General features: G+C 39.2%; 1 long non-coding RNA gene across 1 annotated transcript in view; it reads right to left on the minus strand.

Annotated features, from left to right (window-relative positions):
- Positions 1-2389: 2389 nt before the first annotated feature.
- LOC116069919 overlaps positions 2390-18026 on the minus strand; it is a 29795-nt gene continuing 14158 nt past the window's right edge. Inside the window, exons 2-5 of the long non-coding RNA XR_004110212.1 lie at positions 6975-7168; positions 4347-4375; positions 3340-3624; positions 2390-2576 (exon numbers count right to left, since the gene is read on the minus strand). This is a non-coding gene — a long non-coding RNA (uncharacterized LOC116069919). The remainder of the gene's footprint in view (positions 2577-3339; positions 3625-4346; positions 4376-6974; positions 7169-18026) is intronic.

The following is an 18026-nucleotide window of genomic DNA, read 5'->3' on the forward strand; positions in this document are numbered from 1 at the left end:
ATTATAGATTTATTTTTGCACTAGTATGTCTTTGGGAGTTCCCAAGTGTTTTTTTTTTTTAAATATATATCTTGCAAAGGCCAGGTCAGACATTGACTCTACTTTTATTGGAAGAAAAACCAACAAGAAATAAGTGTCTCTCGTATTTTCAATAAATCACCTTCTTAGGCTGGCATGTAGCTCAGTAAGTCACATGCTTACAATATGATTGAGACCTGGGTTCAATTTCCAGCACAGCATAAACTGGTGTTTCTCCTTCCTATGATACCAATAGCATGACATGGGAGGTGGAAATGGGAATATTAGTTCAAGGACATCCTCAGTGACATGTTAAGCTTAATGCAGCATAGGCTTCAAGAGACTGTAGAAAACAGAATGAACATCAGTCACTAAAAGAAAAGTACTCTTAATTGTCTCATGGTTCTCAAAATTTGTTTGTTTAAAGAAAACCAAGCCTTGGCGTTCAAACTCTGAAAAATGTGATAATGGACATATGGAGAAAGCTAGCATAGAAAATGGTGGTAGAGGGTCAGACTCTCACTTCTTCTCACAATTATTTATTCACCTGTTTATACTTATTGCTCTATTAAAATTGTTTACCTTGGGTTTCTTGTTCTGAAAAGATTTTATAATCCTTTTTATGGCTATATGTACGTTTATGGGTGTGTGCATGTGTGTTGCGATGCCTCAAAGTGGCCAGAGTCATCCCATCCCTCTGGAGCCACAGAAGCCTGACATGGGTAATTGGAGCAGGTGCTCATAACTGCTAGGCCAACTATCCAGCTACTAACCTTTAAAATTACATTCACTGACCAATGTGCCATATTCCTCTGGAGGTCAGAAGACAATTTAAGGGATTCAGTTATTTCCTGTCACCGACTTGTTGTCTGTGATAAAATTTCAGGATCATTGGGCTTGGTATCAAGGGTGGGATGGTGAAAATCAGTCTGTGTTTTGTTTGAGTGAGTCTTAACTTCTGGAGACCCAGTGAAAGATTCCACAAGGGGTGGAACAGTGGAGACATGCTCCCATACACAGATGGATGACTCCACGAGTCCTCCAACTCCATTAGCCTGTGCTATCTATCACATAGACAATGCCCCAAGCTCCCAGCATTCTGGCTGGACTCTAATCCGTCAACTGACCACAGCCAGGTATGCCCAACTGACCACAGGTAGCCCAGCCTACCATATAAAGGCAAGTTTGCCCCCTCCCTTCTCTTCTTCTTCTTCTTCTTCTTCTTCTTCTTCTTCTTCTTCTTCTTCTTCTTCTTCTTCTTCTTCCTCTTCCTCTTCCTCTTCCTCTTCCTCTCCTCCTCCTCCTCCTCCTCCTCCTCCTCCTCCTCCTTCTTCTTCTCCTTCTTCTTCTTCTTCTCTCTCTTTTCCCTCTTAGCCTCTTACTCGTCTTATATTTACTTTCTCCTCCTCTCTTTCTGCTCTCTCCACGTGGCCATGGTCAGCCTCTACTTTACAATCTTCTCTTTTTCCTTCCTATAATAAAACACTTTATGACCATGCATTGCCTCCTTTCAACTAGTCGTGTCATGATGGCTCAGCCCCAAGACCGGACTGAGAACTCCAGTGCCTAGACCACTCCAGAGTTTGCCCAGAGAACTTCAAACCACTGGGAGGCTGCTTCCCCTGCCCATCCCCTTTCTCCATTCGGCCCAGAGCAGACTGGGCTGCTCTGGGGCCTCCAATCATTCTCAGTTCCTCCGTGGTGTCCAGCATTGCCTGTGATGCCCAGGGGCTATGAGGCATAGAACCTGCGTCCTTGGCCTCTGTGAGACCCAAGGACCGCCCCCCCCCGCGCACCCCCCCCCCGCGCAGCTGTCCCCCCACCCCAACCCCACTCTCATAGGACTGAGATCCAGATGCCCATGCAGTGGAGCACACAGTATCCAACAGTCAAGTACCTCTGCCCACTGACACAACTAGGGGGCCACCCTGTGTTTGTTTTTAAGTAGAAGTATTTAATATGGGCATTCAGGGAATATTAAAAAAAAAACTATTCCAATTTAGAAGCCAGTTTAGCCAATTATCTACTTAGCAAAACAATGGAAGTGTGAGAATTGCCCCTTAGACTGTGACATTCTCAAGTCAAAAGTTTTTGGTCAAGTTTATAAGACCTGCTTTTGTCTATGGAGTAGGCCTCAAAACCAGTCCAGAAAAGAACATTTGTATAAATTGTTCTCGCCCTATGGGGAGAAAAGTTAGAAATCATGGTGTTAAGCTTATACAGCTTTGTAAAATTATAGCTTTATACTTGTAGAATTAAATATTTTCTTTCCATGAAAAAAAAAACTATTCCAGAATACTTCAATTCAAAAAAAGTTCCATCAAAGCCTGAAGAAGATAAATACATGAACGAACATATTAGCACCCCAGAATTTCTTTGAGGTATTTTATTAGAAGATAGTATGCTAGAAAGAAAAAATATTATAAGAAAAGACTTCATCTAAAAGAAAGACGAATTGCTTGGGAGTACAGGCTTATCAATGTTCTTCTTATGGTAGAGATCACAGAAAAAACACTGGGGTGAAAATGACAGTAAACTCAATGGTTGCTGACACAGTCCTGTTCAGGATAAAAGGAAGAACACAAGTGCAGAGAAAATATCAGGAGGAAGATATTGTTTGGAGCTTCCATACCATGCCATCAGTCAGTCGCTGTTGTAATTACACCAGACCCATGGTAGCCATTCTTTGCCCATGCTTTAGTGGCATAAGAAGAAATATGTGGAATATTTTAAGGCAAGGAAGTGAGGAAGGCCTATCGGCTATCTCCTGAAACAGAGGAGGTCACATAAAACTTGACAACACCTGGTGCCTATATGGTTATTGGATTAAGGAAATGAGAAATGAAATAAACCCATGCCTTTATTAAACATTCTATAAGGTTGGATGATTAATCATGAAAAACTGGATTTTGACAGAAGTAATAAGTATCTTGTATTGCATTTAGTTCCTTAATAGCTGTTCATTTTCTTCCTCTCTGAGACCTACCATCCTGTGGCTATTATGTAAACCCCATTTGGAAAGCATATGCAGATCCCTGGCCTTCAACGACGAAAGGCTGAAAATATCTTAAGATAACATCTAAGCTTGTCCCGCGTTGATGTCACCAGCTACCTGAGGGACCCACCATGCCCTGATTTACTGCTGTCCTCACTGTGTTCCTATAGACATTTTATGATTTTTACTACGTAGGAACATAGAGTGTGGGGTAACACAAACATGTTTCTGGGACATGGTCACTCATATCTCCTTCAGAGTAAGATCTCTATTGTGTTTGATGTAAAAAATGGACATTGTTTTGGAAGCATTATTGCCGTACTCACTCATTGTTGCCATAGGATGACAAGTAGTAGCTTCATGAGCCAGTCGCTGTGGAGGTGCAGTATCTCACCAGCCTTCACTTTGTAATTCATTTTAAATAATAAAAATGCTTGATAACCCATTTAAATTAAGGATCCTCACCCTAAGGGGCATTAGAAATCTCACTTCAGTGGGTTTTCCATGATTTTGAACACATAATAAAAATAGCTCCTTCTGCATATCTTTCCAGGTTTTGTGGATGGGCAGTTTTGAAGTAGACTTTTATGCTCAGTCAGCCTAAATGAAACCTGCAAGTATAAAAGTGAGATATTTTAAATGGCTATATGATTCCATCTAATTACCATATCATAATGTTCTTTTTAGCTTTTAAGTGAGATGAAAGTATAGAAACTTAAAACACACACACACACACGCCATGGTTGAGTAGATATCAACAAAGAAAGTTGAATATTTGATAGATCACTTAGTCCAAAAGCCCATTTTAATATGGAATTTAATATTTTATTGCTATTGTGTGTATCCATGTGTATGTTCATGACATATATATGTGTTTATGTGTGCCAGTGTGTGTGTGTGTGTGTGTGTGTGTGTGTGTGTGTGTGTGTGTGTGTGTGTAGAAAAGAGGACAACATCATGGGGTGAGTTCTTTTCTTTTGCATTTATATGGGTTTGGGAATCAAATTCAGATTGACAGACTTAAAGACAGCATTTGTTCTTGAATGCTGAAATACCTTAGCAACTCTATATTTGATGTTGTTAGGGAAAGTTTATGCACATTGTTCGGTGAGATGGGAAAAATAGCATGGCTACCCACCTGTCATCAGATTAATTGACAAAATACTATATGTTCAATCAAACAACTAAGCATCAATCATAACAAGAAATTACTAGACTTTTTATACAGGTATTCAGCTTATCTCTCCCAGTAATAAAAGAAAGTGAATTATTTCTAAGTGTCTATTAAGCATCAATTATAACCATGGGGAGCTGTGTATGGGTGTTCACCTACCCTTAAGTCCATGCTCCTCTGCTACAAACCTGCAGGGAAAACAACAGTTTGAGATGGAAGATGAATGATTCCAGGGATACAGTAAGAATCTTAAAAGGGTTTCTCCATGGATCCAGAGACTACATTCTTCCTTAATCTGCCTAATTCCATCAGAATTCAGTGTTCTAACTGCTGATTTAGATCATTTACTGGTATAATCTTGTGATTAAATACTTTACCTAGAATGTAATTGTTTTGGTTTGGAGAGAGGCTTCAGTGGTGAAGAGCATGAATTAACTCTTACAGAGGATCTGAGTTTGGTTCCCCATGGATTACATCTCACAGCAAACAACTCCCTGTAATTCCAGCTCAAGGGAATCCAACATCTACTCTATCCCATAACAAGTAAGCATATGCATACACCCACACATATAAGCACAATTAAAAATTAAAAATAAATCCAACAAGATTTTTTTAAGTCTAGTTGTTTATTTTCACTTTGTTTTTTATTTCCTTTCTATATTGATAGAAATTCTCATGTAACAGGCTGGCTTTAAACTCACGATAGAGTGGAGAATGACTGAACTTCTGATCTTCCTGTCCCGACCAGCAGATCTCTGGGATTGCATGCCTGACACAACAAACCTGGCTAAAACCTAATTGTTTAAAAGCAGAAGGTTTTGGTTACAATGTTTCCCAAACTTCCTGTCCTCTGACACTTCAGTGAAAGTCACTTTGTAATGACTACAAATCATGAAAGTATTTTGTTGTTACCCCATAACTTTAATTTTGCTAGTTATGAATCCTAATTTGAATATTTTGGAGATAGAAGTTTGCCAAATGGGATATAACTAACATGTTGAGAACTACTGGCTAAAAGAAACACAGACTATGAATATTAACATCCCAATTTTGCTTTTGCTTGGATCAAATTTCATTAAAATGCTTGAAAGTTGGACCTATTAGTTTAGTGAACACCTTTCTTATTTTCTCAAGATTTCCTCCTGCATGTGGCTGGCTTCCTTCTGTGCTGTTGATGAACTTTTCTATTTATTTTCACCAGGTTTTCCTCTTGTCTTTCCTCAGAGATAATCCTGGGGTGGAAACATGGTTCTTGTTTCCCTGTCTTCTTTTAAGCAGGTAATTGCACAAATCCTATTGTCTACTTGTGCATTCAGTATGGCACAGCTAGTAGCAATCAAACCAACTGTGGAAAAAAAGGCTGATTAATTAAAAAAAAAAATGACCCAGTGTCTTAGACTACTGTTATGCTAGGATTCTGTCTCCAGATATAAGAGAATATCACTAATAGTGTCAGGAGTGGGCTATCTCTCATGGCATGGATCTCAAGTCAGTTCAGTCACTGATTGGCCATTCCCTCAATTTCTGCTCCATCTTCACCCCTACATCTCTTGTAGGAAGCACAGATTGTAGTCTAAGATTTTGTGGCTGAATAGGTGCCCCAATCCTTCTGTTGGAAGTCTCGCATGGTTACAGGAAATATACTTTAAGATTCAATATTCCCCACTTCTAGAAGTCTTAGAAAAGGTCACCCTCGTAAATTTCAGGGGGTTTCCGTTGTAATAGGAGGCTTCACTCAGCAACAGGTGAAACAGGTGCAGAAACTAGCAGGCAAACAATACGCAGAACTCGGGAAATACTGTGGAAGTGAGGAAGGAAGAACTGAAGGAGCCAGAGAAGTCAAGAACACCACAAGAAAAACATACAGAATAAGCTAAGCTGGGGACATAGGGGTTTACAGAGACTGAACCACCAATCAGAGAGCATGTTTTAGACAGGCCTAGGCCCTCTGTACTTATAGAACAGTTGTGCACCTTGGTCTTCCCATGGGACTCCTATCAACAGGAGCAAGGGCTGTCTCTGACTATGGCTTGCCTTTGGATCCATTTCCCCTAACTTGGTTGCCTTGTCTAGCCTCAGTAGGAGAAGATGCTTCCAGTCTTACTGCAGCTTGATATGCCAAGGTTTGTTGATATCCAAGGGAGCCTCTTTCTTAGGAGAAAGAGAGTAGGAGGGAGAGGAGATGGGGGAGAAAGCAATGGGTTGGGAGGAGAAACTGCAATTGGGATGTAAAGTAAGTAATTAATTTAAAAGAAAGGAAGAAAAAATGGCTCTTAACTGGTATGTTCAAGCTATATTCCAAAGCAGACAACTGAAATTAAAATATACATTAAAGCGATCATATTTCACTTGTTTTCCAATACTGTAAATAATCTTCTGGATACTGTTCTAAGTGACTTAAGTACAAGAAGTCAGTTAATAGTTCACCGTGGCCTTGGTGTTGTAGAACTTCCCAAATGTCATCCCCTTTACAGATGAAGAGACTGAGTCCCTGATGGCATCTTCAATACTGCACAGCTATAAGGGACAGGAGATTGGAAGTAGCTGGCCTTCCTCTACACAGTCCTCATAGCAGTAGCCACACTGGCAGGAATGAGGTCATTATTATAGAGAAATCCTGATAACTACTCCAGTCACCTTAACTATCTGACTATGGAGAAAATGGATCCAATAAAATTCCTCTAGGAGTCCCAAGCTAGGAGAAGCAAAACACTAAAGTCTGATGCCAGCCAGAGGGTCAGCTTACTTCCTAAAAAGATATTTCCCACAGTTCTCTTTGTTACTTACCAAGTGATCTCAGAGTGGAGTTTACTGCTTACACTCATCTTCCAGGTAAATTCATTTTGCTTAGACATATAATGTAACTTCAAGGAGACCCTCCTCTATGTATGACTCAAGGACAATTTTAATGTAAGGTTTCATTTTTGACATATATTTCACATAATCTCCGATGAGAGGTTACCTTTGCTGAGGCTACACATCTGCAAATAATGAAATAAAGAAATTGAGATCATGGCTGGAGAGCTGTCTGGTAAAATATTTTGTGCAAGCACGAGGACCTGAGTTCAGGTGTTTGGAACCCAACTTAAAAAGCCAGGTGCGGTGATGTCTGTCTGCACCCTCAGCATTTGACAGGCATAAACAAGAGGATTCTTAGAGCTTGCTGTTTAGTCAATCTAGACAAATTAGTGAGCTCCAGGGTTAAAAAGAAACCCGTATCAAAATAATTAGGTGGAGCATGACTGGTGAAGAAACTTAGCATCCCTCTATGACCTCCACGCATACTTTAGTTTGCACACTAAAATGCACTTGTACACATACACATATGCACTCGCAGAGACAGGAAAAGATAATGATATGAGTTATGACACTGAATGTTGGTCAATGACCCCAACTCTTATGCATACATTTTGGTCTGAATCACCCCCCCAAAGGCAGAGTGGATCGAAGATTATCAAGTATGAAGTTGACTGGTGACCAAGGGACCCCCATTTTTACACCTACATTGGGTTATGAATCACTCCAAAGGCAGAGTAAGTCATAGGCAAACTTTCTCCAGACACTTGAAGTTTATCCAGGAGGGTACTTTCAGCACATCTGTGCAGAGAAAACACCCTAATTTCTTATTTCTCCTTCTTCACAGTTTTTCTGATGCTAGACTATAAACTCATCACCTATTCTTGATTACGTCCTCAAGTAGAAAAAATAAAAAGAAAGCTCATTACAAAGCTTCACATATTCTTTCATGGTGTAAAAATCACAGGTGGGGGTTAATAAACACCTTCAACCAGGTATTTTCTATTTGTCGCCTCAATTTAATAATTAATTGCAGCAGACCTGAGTATGGAAACAGAACCCTTTATAATCTTTATTATATTACTATTTAGTGGATGGTTTTTAGTTTTGTGTGTTCTATAAATACCCACCACTGAAAGGATATAATAAAGAAGTAAGCAGAGTGAAGGGCACAGAGATCATCTGTGAGTTTGCCTATTAGAGCATATATTAATCATTTTTAGATTGATAGGTGTTTAAAATATTAGTCCAGGTAAACACCTCACCAGCTCTGCCTTTCACTTTAAATGATTCCCATTTCTTCTGTTTGTATTTCAATCTACTTTAAGGAGTCACAAATAAAATATATTATATCATAAAAGCCATTAAATGCAGGTGTTGGACTGAAAGAGCATCTCAGGGCCTGCATTTTATGGGGATATAACGGAGATATACAACCCACTTGAAAATTAATTTGCCTCACCTTGTTTCTGCTGAGAAAGAAATTTAAACTTGTCTGGTCCACCCAGAAGAAAAACATAAGCTAAACTGTGCCTTTTAAGTGGACAAAATAGAAGGGTGGAGCTTTGCATCTATGGAATAACACCCACAATTGTCATGTTAGTAATAAGGTGATTTAATCAATGACATCAGTCAAATAAATCAAAATCATGCTATGAACATGGATGTCATAACTGTCATTTGTCACCTCATTTGGTTTCATTGAAATCAAGTGGGTTACATATATAAAAGTAAGTCACAGGAACTATCCTGGCTGGAATCAAAATGTCCTAAGCAATGTTATGTACTTTCTCTTAGCTATTAAATTATTGAGACAATAGACCCAAGAAACTTGAATTCCCTCATGAATGTCAAGATGAAAGCAGAGAAAACCTGAAGCCTCTTACCATTCATAAGATGTGTTCTAGAAAATGATTTTACCCAATGCTGCAAACTTCTCAGAGGGCCTTGCAAAATGGGGTCTTGAAGAAGTTACGTCTATAGAAGACACAGCCACATCTTGACTAGGACACCTTGACCACGAATTTTTAGTTTAAAAATTAAATGAGCATACAAACAAACAAACAAAAACCTCTTGTTCAAAGTCATCTTGTTGTATTTTTCCCTTCATAAGTATGAAGTGTCCTTCCTCGTCTCTTTTGATTAGTTTTGGTTGAAAGTCTACTTTATTGGATATTAGAATAGTGACTCCAGCTTGATTCTTGGGACCATTTCTTTAGAAAACTTTTAACATGCTCTTTACTCTGAGGTAGTTTGTGTCATTGTGTCTGTGGTATGCTTCTTGTATCCTGTTTGTGCATCCAGTCTGTTAGCATGTGCCTTTTTATTGTTGGAATTGAATCTGTAGATGTTCAGAGATATTAAGACCAAAGATTGTTCTTGTTATTTTTATTGTTGGAGGTGGTAGTGTGTATGGGGGAGGGGGGTGTTATTCTCTTCTTTCGAGTTCGCTTTGAGATGATTAATTTCTTGTGTTTTCTTGGGTGTAGTTGCCCTCCTTGTGTTGGAGATTTGCTTCTAGTATCCTCTGTAGAGATGAATTACTAGAAAAACATTGTTTAAATTTAGGTTTGCCATGGAATATCTTGGTTTCTCCATCTATGGTTATTGACAGTTTTGCTGGGTATAAGTCTGGTCTGCTATCTGTGGTCTCTTAGGGTCTATATGACACCTGTGCAAGACCTTCTGGCTTTTCGCATCTCGAGAAGTCTATAGTAATTTGATAGGTCTGCCTTTATTTGTTACTTGGCATTTTTGCCTCAAATGCAAAGATACCCACAATCATAAAAGAGATTTTACTAAGCACAAAACACACATTGAATCTAAAACAATAATAGTGGGGGACTTCAGTAACCCACTTTCATCAATGGACAGATGATTGAAAGAGAAACTAAACAGAGACACAGTGAAACTAACAGATGTTATGAACCAAAAGGTTAGCAGATATCTTCACGACAACTCAGTCTCAAAGAAAAAAAACATAACTCCTTCTCAGCACCTCATGGAACTTTCTCCAAAAATGATCATATAATTGGACACAAAATAAGACTCAACAGGTACAGGTGACTGAAATGATATCAGGTATTTTCTCGTGCGTACTTACATATGCATGTGGAGCAAAAGACCAATCACCAGTGCAGAAAGAACTCATTCTCGATGAAAAACGAGCTCCAGTCTTTATTGCATAGTGAAAGAAAAAGCTTCTACCCTTTTAATGCTAAATGAATTAAACCCAATTTTGTAAGAAAGCGTTATGTTCCTTTTAATAGGACTAAGTCTGACTTGTTATTAAGAAAAGGCCTGGTCTGTCCCATGGTAAGGGAAAGCCTGCCTGCCCCTTCTGCTCTCTGCAGCATCTTATTTTTTCCTCTTTTCCTCTGCATTCTGCACATTGCTCTCTTAGTTTTCTCTGTTACCTATAGTTTCAAAGTTATTCCACTCTGCATTCTCCTTCTAATCTTGCTCTCTCTTCCTGCTCTGATGTCACAGTAATGCTCTTATTCTCAATGCCTTTTCTCCCAATGCTGTGCCTTTATTTCTAACTCCTTCTTGACTTCAAATCTGTCTAAAAATTTCTGTTCCGATATGTTTAAAAATGTTCTGTCTACTTGAAAAAACAAACAAAAAAAAATGTTCTATCTAAAAAGTTCTCCTCAGCTCATTTCTGACTCTTCTCTTTATCCTCAGCACTTAAACACCTTTCAGAATACATGCTCGCAGGGTAAAAATTTTATCATAAATTTACACATAAATTCAAATCACAAATTGAAATAGATGTTTAAAATAAAGAATGTTTACATGCATATTCATTAGTAGTAATTATCTAGCTAAATGTTCATCACCCGTCACAGCTCCATAGGTTGAGAGTTAAAAAACATAACTAAGTTATTAGTGAAGTTTTGTATAGATAAACCCAGTCAAATATTCTATATTCTGTCCTAGCACCTATAATTGTTAGTTCCCTTTTTATGACCTTTGGTTAATGGTTTTACAACCTCTTGGAATGTGCTCTGAGTAGTAGAAAATCAGTTTACTATCAGATGCAATTAACTGGTGACACATAGGAGACTGGGAGAGTTCTCATTGCAGTTTTGACTATCAGAAAAGGACCTAATAGCAGTCCCACTCTAAAAGAGCTTAATAAACACTGATATAATTTTAGAAATCCTTTTAGAGTCATCATTAAGAATTAAAAAGTGATCTATTTGTCTATATAGCACCACATGACAGTACATCTTTGTAGATCTTCAGAGATCTGCTCCAACAAGAGGACTGATACTTAGTGATTGTTGTATATGCTTAATAATGACAGGAAAAGCATATTAATAGTAGGAATCTTTACTAAAATGATTTTCTCCCAGGCCTTGACTATGAGAGTTGCATCGTAGATTTTAATATAAGGAAATCATCTCAGGAAGATCACTTGATAGGTTTTAGCTCGTCTATGTTGGCTCCTGACAGTGACCCAGTGGGGACTGTGGGTATAGATAAGTGACTTATAGGACATGGCAGATTCAAAGGCAACTGTAACATGGAAAGCTCACCCAAGTATGAACGACAGCTCCGAAAGCTGGAGCTGTGAAACTCTTAGCAGAACATGTAAGCAGTTTTACAAAGTCAATGTTTTTCTACTTAGTAGTCTTTCCTAGTTATATAACGTTGGGGACGTTGGGACACTGTGAATCTGATGTTTCAGGGGCTCCTTGAGACTCAGATATTTTACTTCCTCCAGGATGAAATGTTTCAACTGAGAGGAAATTCTACACAACAACTTGTAAGAACTTTAAATCTCCTGAAAACTACACTAAATAATCAACAGGGAAGCTGATCTCATACTTACCATAACGAACAGTTGGATGTGGAGCAAGTGGATCATGCCACCAGACAGAAGAACTGGTAAGAGTGAGTGAGCCCAAACCCCATAAATCTCAGAATGAAGAATGTCAGGAGTGGAGCCACTTCCTGCCTCCCTGTATCTACTCTGGAACACATAACCATGACAACCCACGAAGAGGACCAAAGCAATCCATCACATAGCATAAAAACTTGGAATTCTCCATGCTAATGAGGTATCTAGATAGTCCTCAAGTGTTCAGCCAATGAGCTTCCCATCCTGGGCATTCCTTCCCACAAAAGGTATTTAATCCCTTGGCCACTCTAGGTAAGATGTTTGCATTCACATCCCCCATCAAATAAGGCACTTTGAAAAAAGCAATGCCCATCTCTTCTGCTAGGATCAATACAGTGGGAGGCCTTCATCATAAAGAGTTGAGCTTAAATCTCCCAGAGAAGGGTTTCCTTCCCAAACCCACTGTACTCAGAACCAAACAGCTCTCCACCTGTTTTCTGGGAAGGCACCTTGGTACTCAGGAGACTGGGAACCCCAGCATATCAGCAGTGCTCCAGGCACCCCAGCAGCAAGGCAGGACAGACACAGCCTGACAGTTGGGGGGCACTTTGGTCTTTGTCTTTGTTCATATTTAGGGTCACAGCTGGCTTCCTGTCATTTCTAATGTGTGTATAGAAGAGGAAAATAAAATAAACACTATCATTCAGGAGTAATCTGCAATCTGTCAAATAATTTTGCTGTTGTGTTAAATACAAATGTCTCAAATCTACTTGCAAAGTAGGTGGCTATGTTATATAATAGAGCAAGTGAAAATTAGAGGAATCATTCTAAGTATGTGAATCCTTAAAACCTCTATTAGGATTTTACTCATGTATACAATGAAATGGGATGGTTTTTCTTCCCATGTCCCTTGGAACTCCCTGGCATCTCCCTCCACACATCTGTCTCTCAGCTTCAAGGTCTCTTCTTTTCAGAATTAGCCCATTAATTCCATTCAGGGCTGCCCATGTGTGCATCTGTGTGGAGCCACCCACTGAAGCATAAGCACCCTCTCTCTGCTCACACCCTAAAGAGCATGTCTCCCCTCCGCCAGCAGCCAGGGACTATCCAGGGATCTAAAATCTCTAGGTCTGCTATTTCTCCCCTCCGCCAGCAGCCAGGGACTATCCAGGGATCTGAAATCTCTAGGTCTGCTAGTCCCGATTTCCTATCGCAGATGCTGGAATACTGTCTAATGCTAGAGGTAAACAAGCAATCTGGAGGTAAACGACTTGCTCTCCAACTGCTGAAGAAGAGGGTCCTACACTTCCCTGACATCACATTACATACTACATGCGAGCAAGCACACAGATGCACAAGCACTGCTACATGAAAGTGTATGAGATATGCTATCTGCGAGCCTTAGTCTTCCTAACTTTCAAGTCATTTTACACTTTCTATCTATGAAGAAACAAAAACGATTATAGTTTTTCTTTGAGTTTTTTTAATTAATTGAGTCTCTCACTCTGACTACAATTTTCTCTGTCTTTCCATTCACTTCTCCATTTCCCATCAGAGATGGGCAGGACTCCCAGGAATATCAACCAAACACAACATATAAATTTGCAATACATCTCCACATACTAAGCCTGGATGAGGCAACCCAGTGGGAAGACAAGGATCCCAAAAGCAAGAAAATAGCATCAGAAATGGCCCTGAAACCCTTTGCTAGGAGTCCTGTTCAGCTACACAACTATAATACATCTACAGAGAACCTAGGATAGACCCATGGAAGCTCCCTGGGTACCTGTCTTTTCAGTCTCAGTGAGCTTCTGTGATTTACTTATTGATTCTGTGGGTTTTCTTGCATTGTCCTTGACCTCTCTGCCTCCTACAATCTCTCTTCTCCTCTTCAAGAGACTTCCTTCACTTCCACCTGATGTCAGGCTGTGGGTCTCTGCATCTATTTCCATCAGCTCTCTGATGAGAATTGGGTTAGGTCCCAATCTATGAGTATAGTAGAATGCCATTAGTCATCACTTCATTGACTCTTTTCATTACTTTTTTTTATTTACTTTTTTTATTAGACTTTTTTATTTACATTTCAAATGTTCTCTCCTTTTCTGGTTTCCCCTCTGGGGGAAAAAAAAACACTGTTCCCTCCACCCTCCCCCAGCTAACCAACCCACCCTCTCCCATTTGCTGGCCCTGGTATTCCCCTACACTGGGGCATAGAGCCTATACAGGACCAGGGGCCTCTCCTCCCACTAATGACCTACTAGACTATCTTCTGCTACATATGCAGCTGGAGCCATGAGTCCCACCATGTGTACGCTTTGGTTGGTGGTTTAGTCCCTGGGAGCTCTGGGGATACTGGTTATATCATATTGTTGTTCCTCCTATGGAGCTGCAAACCCTTCAGCTCCTTGGATCCTTTCTCTAGCTCCTTCACTGGTGACCCTGTGCTCAGTCCAATGGATGGTTGTGAGCCTCTACTTCTATATTAGTCAGGCACTGGCAGAGCCTCTCAGGAGACAGTATATCAGGCTCCTGTCAACTTGCATTTGCTGGCATCCACAATAGTGTCTGGGCTTGGTGATTGTATATGGAAAGGATCCCCAGGTGAGGCAGTCTCTAAATTGTCCTTCCTTCAGTCTCTGCTCCACACGTTGCTCATACTTCTTCTTGAGTTCCTTGTGGTTTATGAATTATATCTTGGGTATACTGAGCTTCTGGGCTAATATCAACTTACTAGTGAGTGCATAACATGTTCTTTTGTAATTTGGTTACCTCACTCGGGATGATATTCTCTAGATCTATCTATTTCCCTAAGAATATCATGAATTCATTTTTTTAATAGCTGAGTAGTATTCCATTGTGTAAATGTACCATATTTTCTGTATCCATTCTTGTTGAGGGATATATGGGTTCTTTCCAGCTTCTGGCTATTATAAATAAGGCTGCTATGAACAGAGATGAGCATGTGTCCTTATTACATGTTGGAGAATCTTCGGGGTATATGGCCAAGAGTGGTATAGCTGGGTCCTCCGGTAGTACTATATCCAATTTTCTGAGGAACTGACAGACTGATTTCCAGAGTGGTTGTACCAGCTTGCAATCCCACCAGCAATGAAGGAATGTTCCACTTTCTCCACAATCTTGCCAACATCTGCTGTTACCTGAGTTTTTGATCTTGGCCACTGTGACTGGTGTGAGGTGGAATCTCAGGGTAGTTTTGATTTACATTTCCCTGATGACTAAGGATGTTGAACATTTCTTTAGGTGCTTCTCAACCATTCAGTATTTCTCTGTTGAGACTTATTTGTTTAGCCCTGTACTCCATTTTTTAATAGGGTTATTTGGTTCTCTGGAGTCTAACTTCTTGAGTTTTTTGTATATATTGTATATTAGCCCTCTGTGGGATGTAAGATCAGTAAAGATTTTTTCCCAAACTGTTGGTTGCCATTTTGTCCTATTGACAGTGTCCTTTGCCTTACTGAAGCTTTGCAATTTTATGAGGTCTCAATTCTCAATTCTTGATCTTAGAGTATAAGCTATTGGTGTTCTGTTCAGGAAATTTTGCCCTGTGCCCATGTGCTCCAGGCTCTTCCCCACTTTCTTTTCTATTAGTTTCAGTGTATCAGGTTTTGTGTGGAGGTCCTTGATCTACTTGGACTTGACCTTTTTACAAGGAGATAGGAATTGATCAATTTGCATTCTTCTACATGCTGTCTGCCAGTTGAACTAGCACCATTTGGTAAAAATGCTATTTATTTTCCACTAGATGGTTTTAGCTCCCTTGTCAAAGATCAAGTGACCATAGGTGTGTGGGTTCATTTCTGAGTCTTCAATTCTATTCCATTGATCCACCCGCCTGTAATTGTACCAATGCCATACAGTTTTTATCGCAATTGCTCTAAAGTACAGCTTGAGGTCAGGGATGGTGATTCTACCAGAAGTTCTTTTATTGTTGAGAATAGTATTTGCTATCCTAGGTTTTTTGTTATTCCAGATGAATTTACAAATTGCTCTTTCTAGCTCTCTGAAGAATTGAGTTGGAATTTTTATGGGGATAGCATTGAATCTATAGATTGCTTTCAGCAAGATGGATATTTTTACTATAGTACTCCTGCCAATCCATGAGCATAGGAGATCTCTCCATCTTCTCAGATCTTTGATTTCTTTCTTCAGAGACTTGAAGTTCTTGTCATGCAGATCGTTCACATGCTTAGAGTCACATCAAGGTGTTTAATATTATTTGTGACTATCGTGAAGGGTGTTGATCCCTAATTTCATTCTCTGCCTGTTTATCCTTTGTGTAGAGGAAGGCCTCTGATTTGCTTGAGTTGATTTTATATCCAGCGACTTTGCTACAGTTGTGTATCAGGTTTAGGAGCTCTCTGGTGGGATTTTTGGGGTTGCTTAAGTATACCATCATATCATCTGCAAATAGTGATAATTTGACTTCTTCCTTTCCAATTTGTATCCCTTTGGTGTCCTTTTGTTGTCTAATTGCTCTGGCTAGGACTTCAAGTATAATATTGAATAGGTAGAGAGAGAGTGGGCAGCCTTGTCTAGTCCCTGATTTTAGTGGGATTGCTTCAAGTTTCTCTCCATTTAGTTTGATGTTGGCTACTGGCTTTCTGTATATTGCTTTTACTATGTTCAAATATGAGCCTTAAATTCCTGCTCTTTCCAAGACTTTTATCATGAAGGAATGTTGGATTCTGTCAAGTGCTTTTCCAGGATCTAATGAAATGATCATACAGTTTTTTCTTTGAGTTTGTTTATATACTGAATTACATTGATGGATTTCCATATATTGAACCATCCCTGCATCCCTGGGATGAAGCCTACTTGATCATGGTGGATGATTATTTTAATGTGTTCTTGGATTAGTTTTGCAAGAATTTTATTGAGAATTTTTGCATCGATATTCATAAGAGAAATTGGTCTGAAGATTTCTTCTTTAGGTCTTTGTGTGGCTTAGGTATCAGAGTAATTGTGGCTTCATAGAATGAATTCAGTAGAGTGCCTTCAGTTTCAATTTTGTGGAATAGTTTGAAGAGTATTGGTATTAGGTCTTCTTTGAAAGTCTGATAAACTGTGCACTAAACCCACTTGGTCCTGGGCTTTTTTTAGTTGAGAGACTATTAATGACTGTTTCTATTTTGTTTGCAAATATGGGACTATTTAGATAGTTTATCTGATCTTGATTTAACTTTGGTACTTGGTATCTGTCTAGAAAATTGTCCATTTCATCCAGGTTTTCCAGTTGTGTTGAGTATAAACTTTTGTAGTAGGATCTCATGATTTTTTGGATTTCCTCAGTGTCTGTTGTTATATCTCCCTTTTCATTTCTGATCTTGTTAATTAAGATACTGTCTCTGTGCCCTCTAGTTAGTCTGGCAAGGGGTTTATCTATTTTGTTGATTTTCTCAAAGAACCAGCTCCTGGTTTGGTTGATTCTTTGTATAGTTCTTTTTGTTTCCACTTGGTTGATTTCAGCCCTGAGATTGATTATTTCCTGCCTTTGACTCCTCTTGGGTGAATTTGCTTCTTTTTGTTCTAGAGCTTTCAGATGTGCTGTGAAATTGCTGGTGTATGCTCTCTGCAGTTTCTTTTGGAGGCACTCAGAGCTATGAGTTTTCCTCTTAGTACTGCTTTCATGTGTCCCATGAGATTGGGTATGTTGTGGCTTCATTTTCATTAAACTCTAAAAAGTCTTTAATTTCTTTCTTTATTTCTTCCTTGACCAGGTTATCATTGACTAGAGTGTTCTTCAGCTTCCATGTGTGTGGGTTTTCTATTATTTTTGTTGTTATTGAAGACCAGCTTTAGTCTATGGTGATCTGATAGGATCCATAGAATTATTTCAATTTTGTATCTGTTAAGGCCTGTTTTGTGACCAATTATATGGTCAGTTTTGGAGAAGGTACCATGAGGCGCTGAAAGAAGGTATATTCTTTTGTTTTGGGGATAAAATATTCTATAAATATCTATTAAATCCATTTGATTCACAACTTCTGTTAGTTTCACTGTGTCTCTTTCACTGTGTTTAGTTTCTGTTTCCATGATCTGTCCATTGCTAGAGTGGGGTATTGAAGTCTCCCACTATTATTGTGTGCAGTACAATGTGTGCTTTGAGCTTTACTAAACTTTCTTTTATGAATGTGGGTGCCACTTCATTTGGACCATAGATGTTCAGAATTGAG

Source organism: Mastomys coucha, unplaced genomic scaffold (genome assembly GCF_008632895.1).
Source record: "Mastomys coucha isolate ucsf_1 unplaced genomic scaffold, UCSF_Mcou_1 pScaffold1, whole genome shotgun sequence".
Lineage (NCBI taxonomy): Eukaryota > Metazoa > Chordata > Mammalia > Rodentia > Muridae > Mastomys > Mastomys coucha.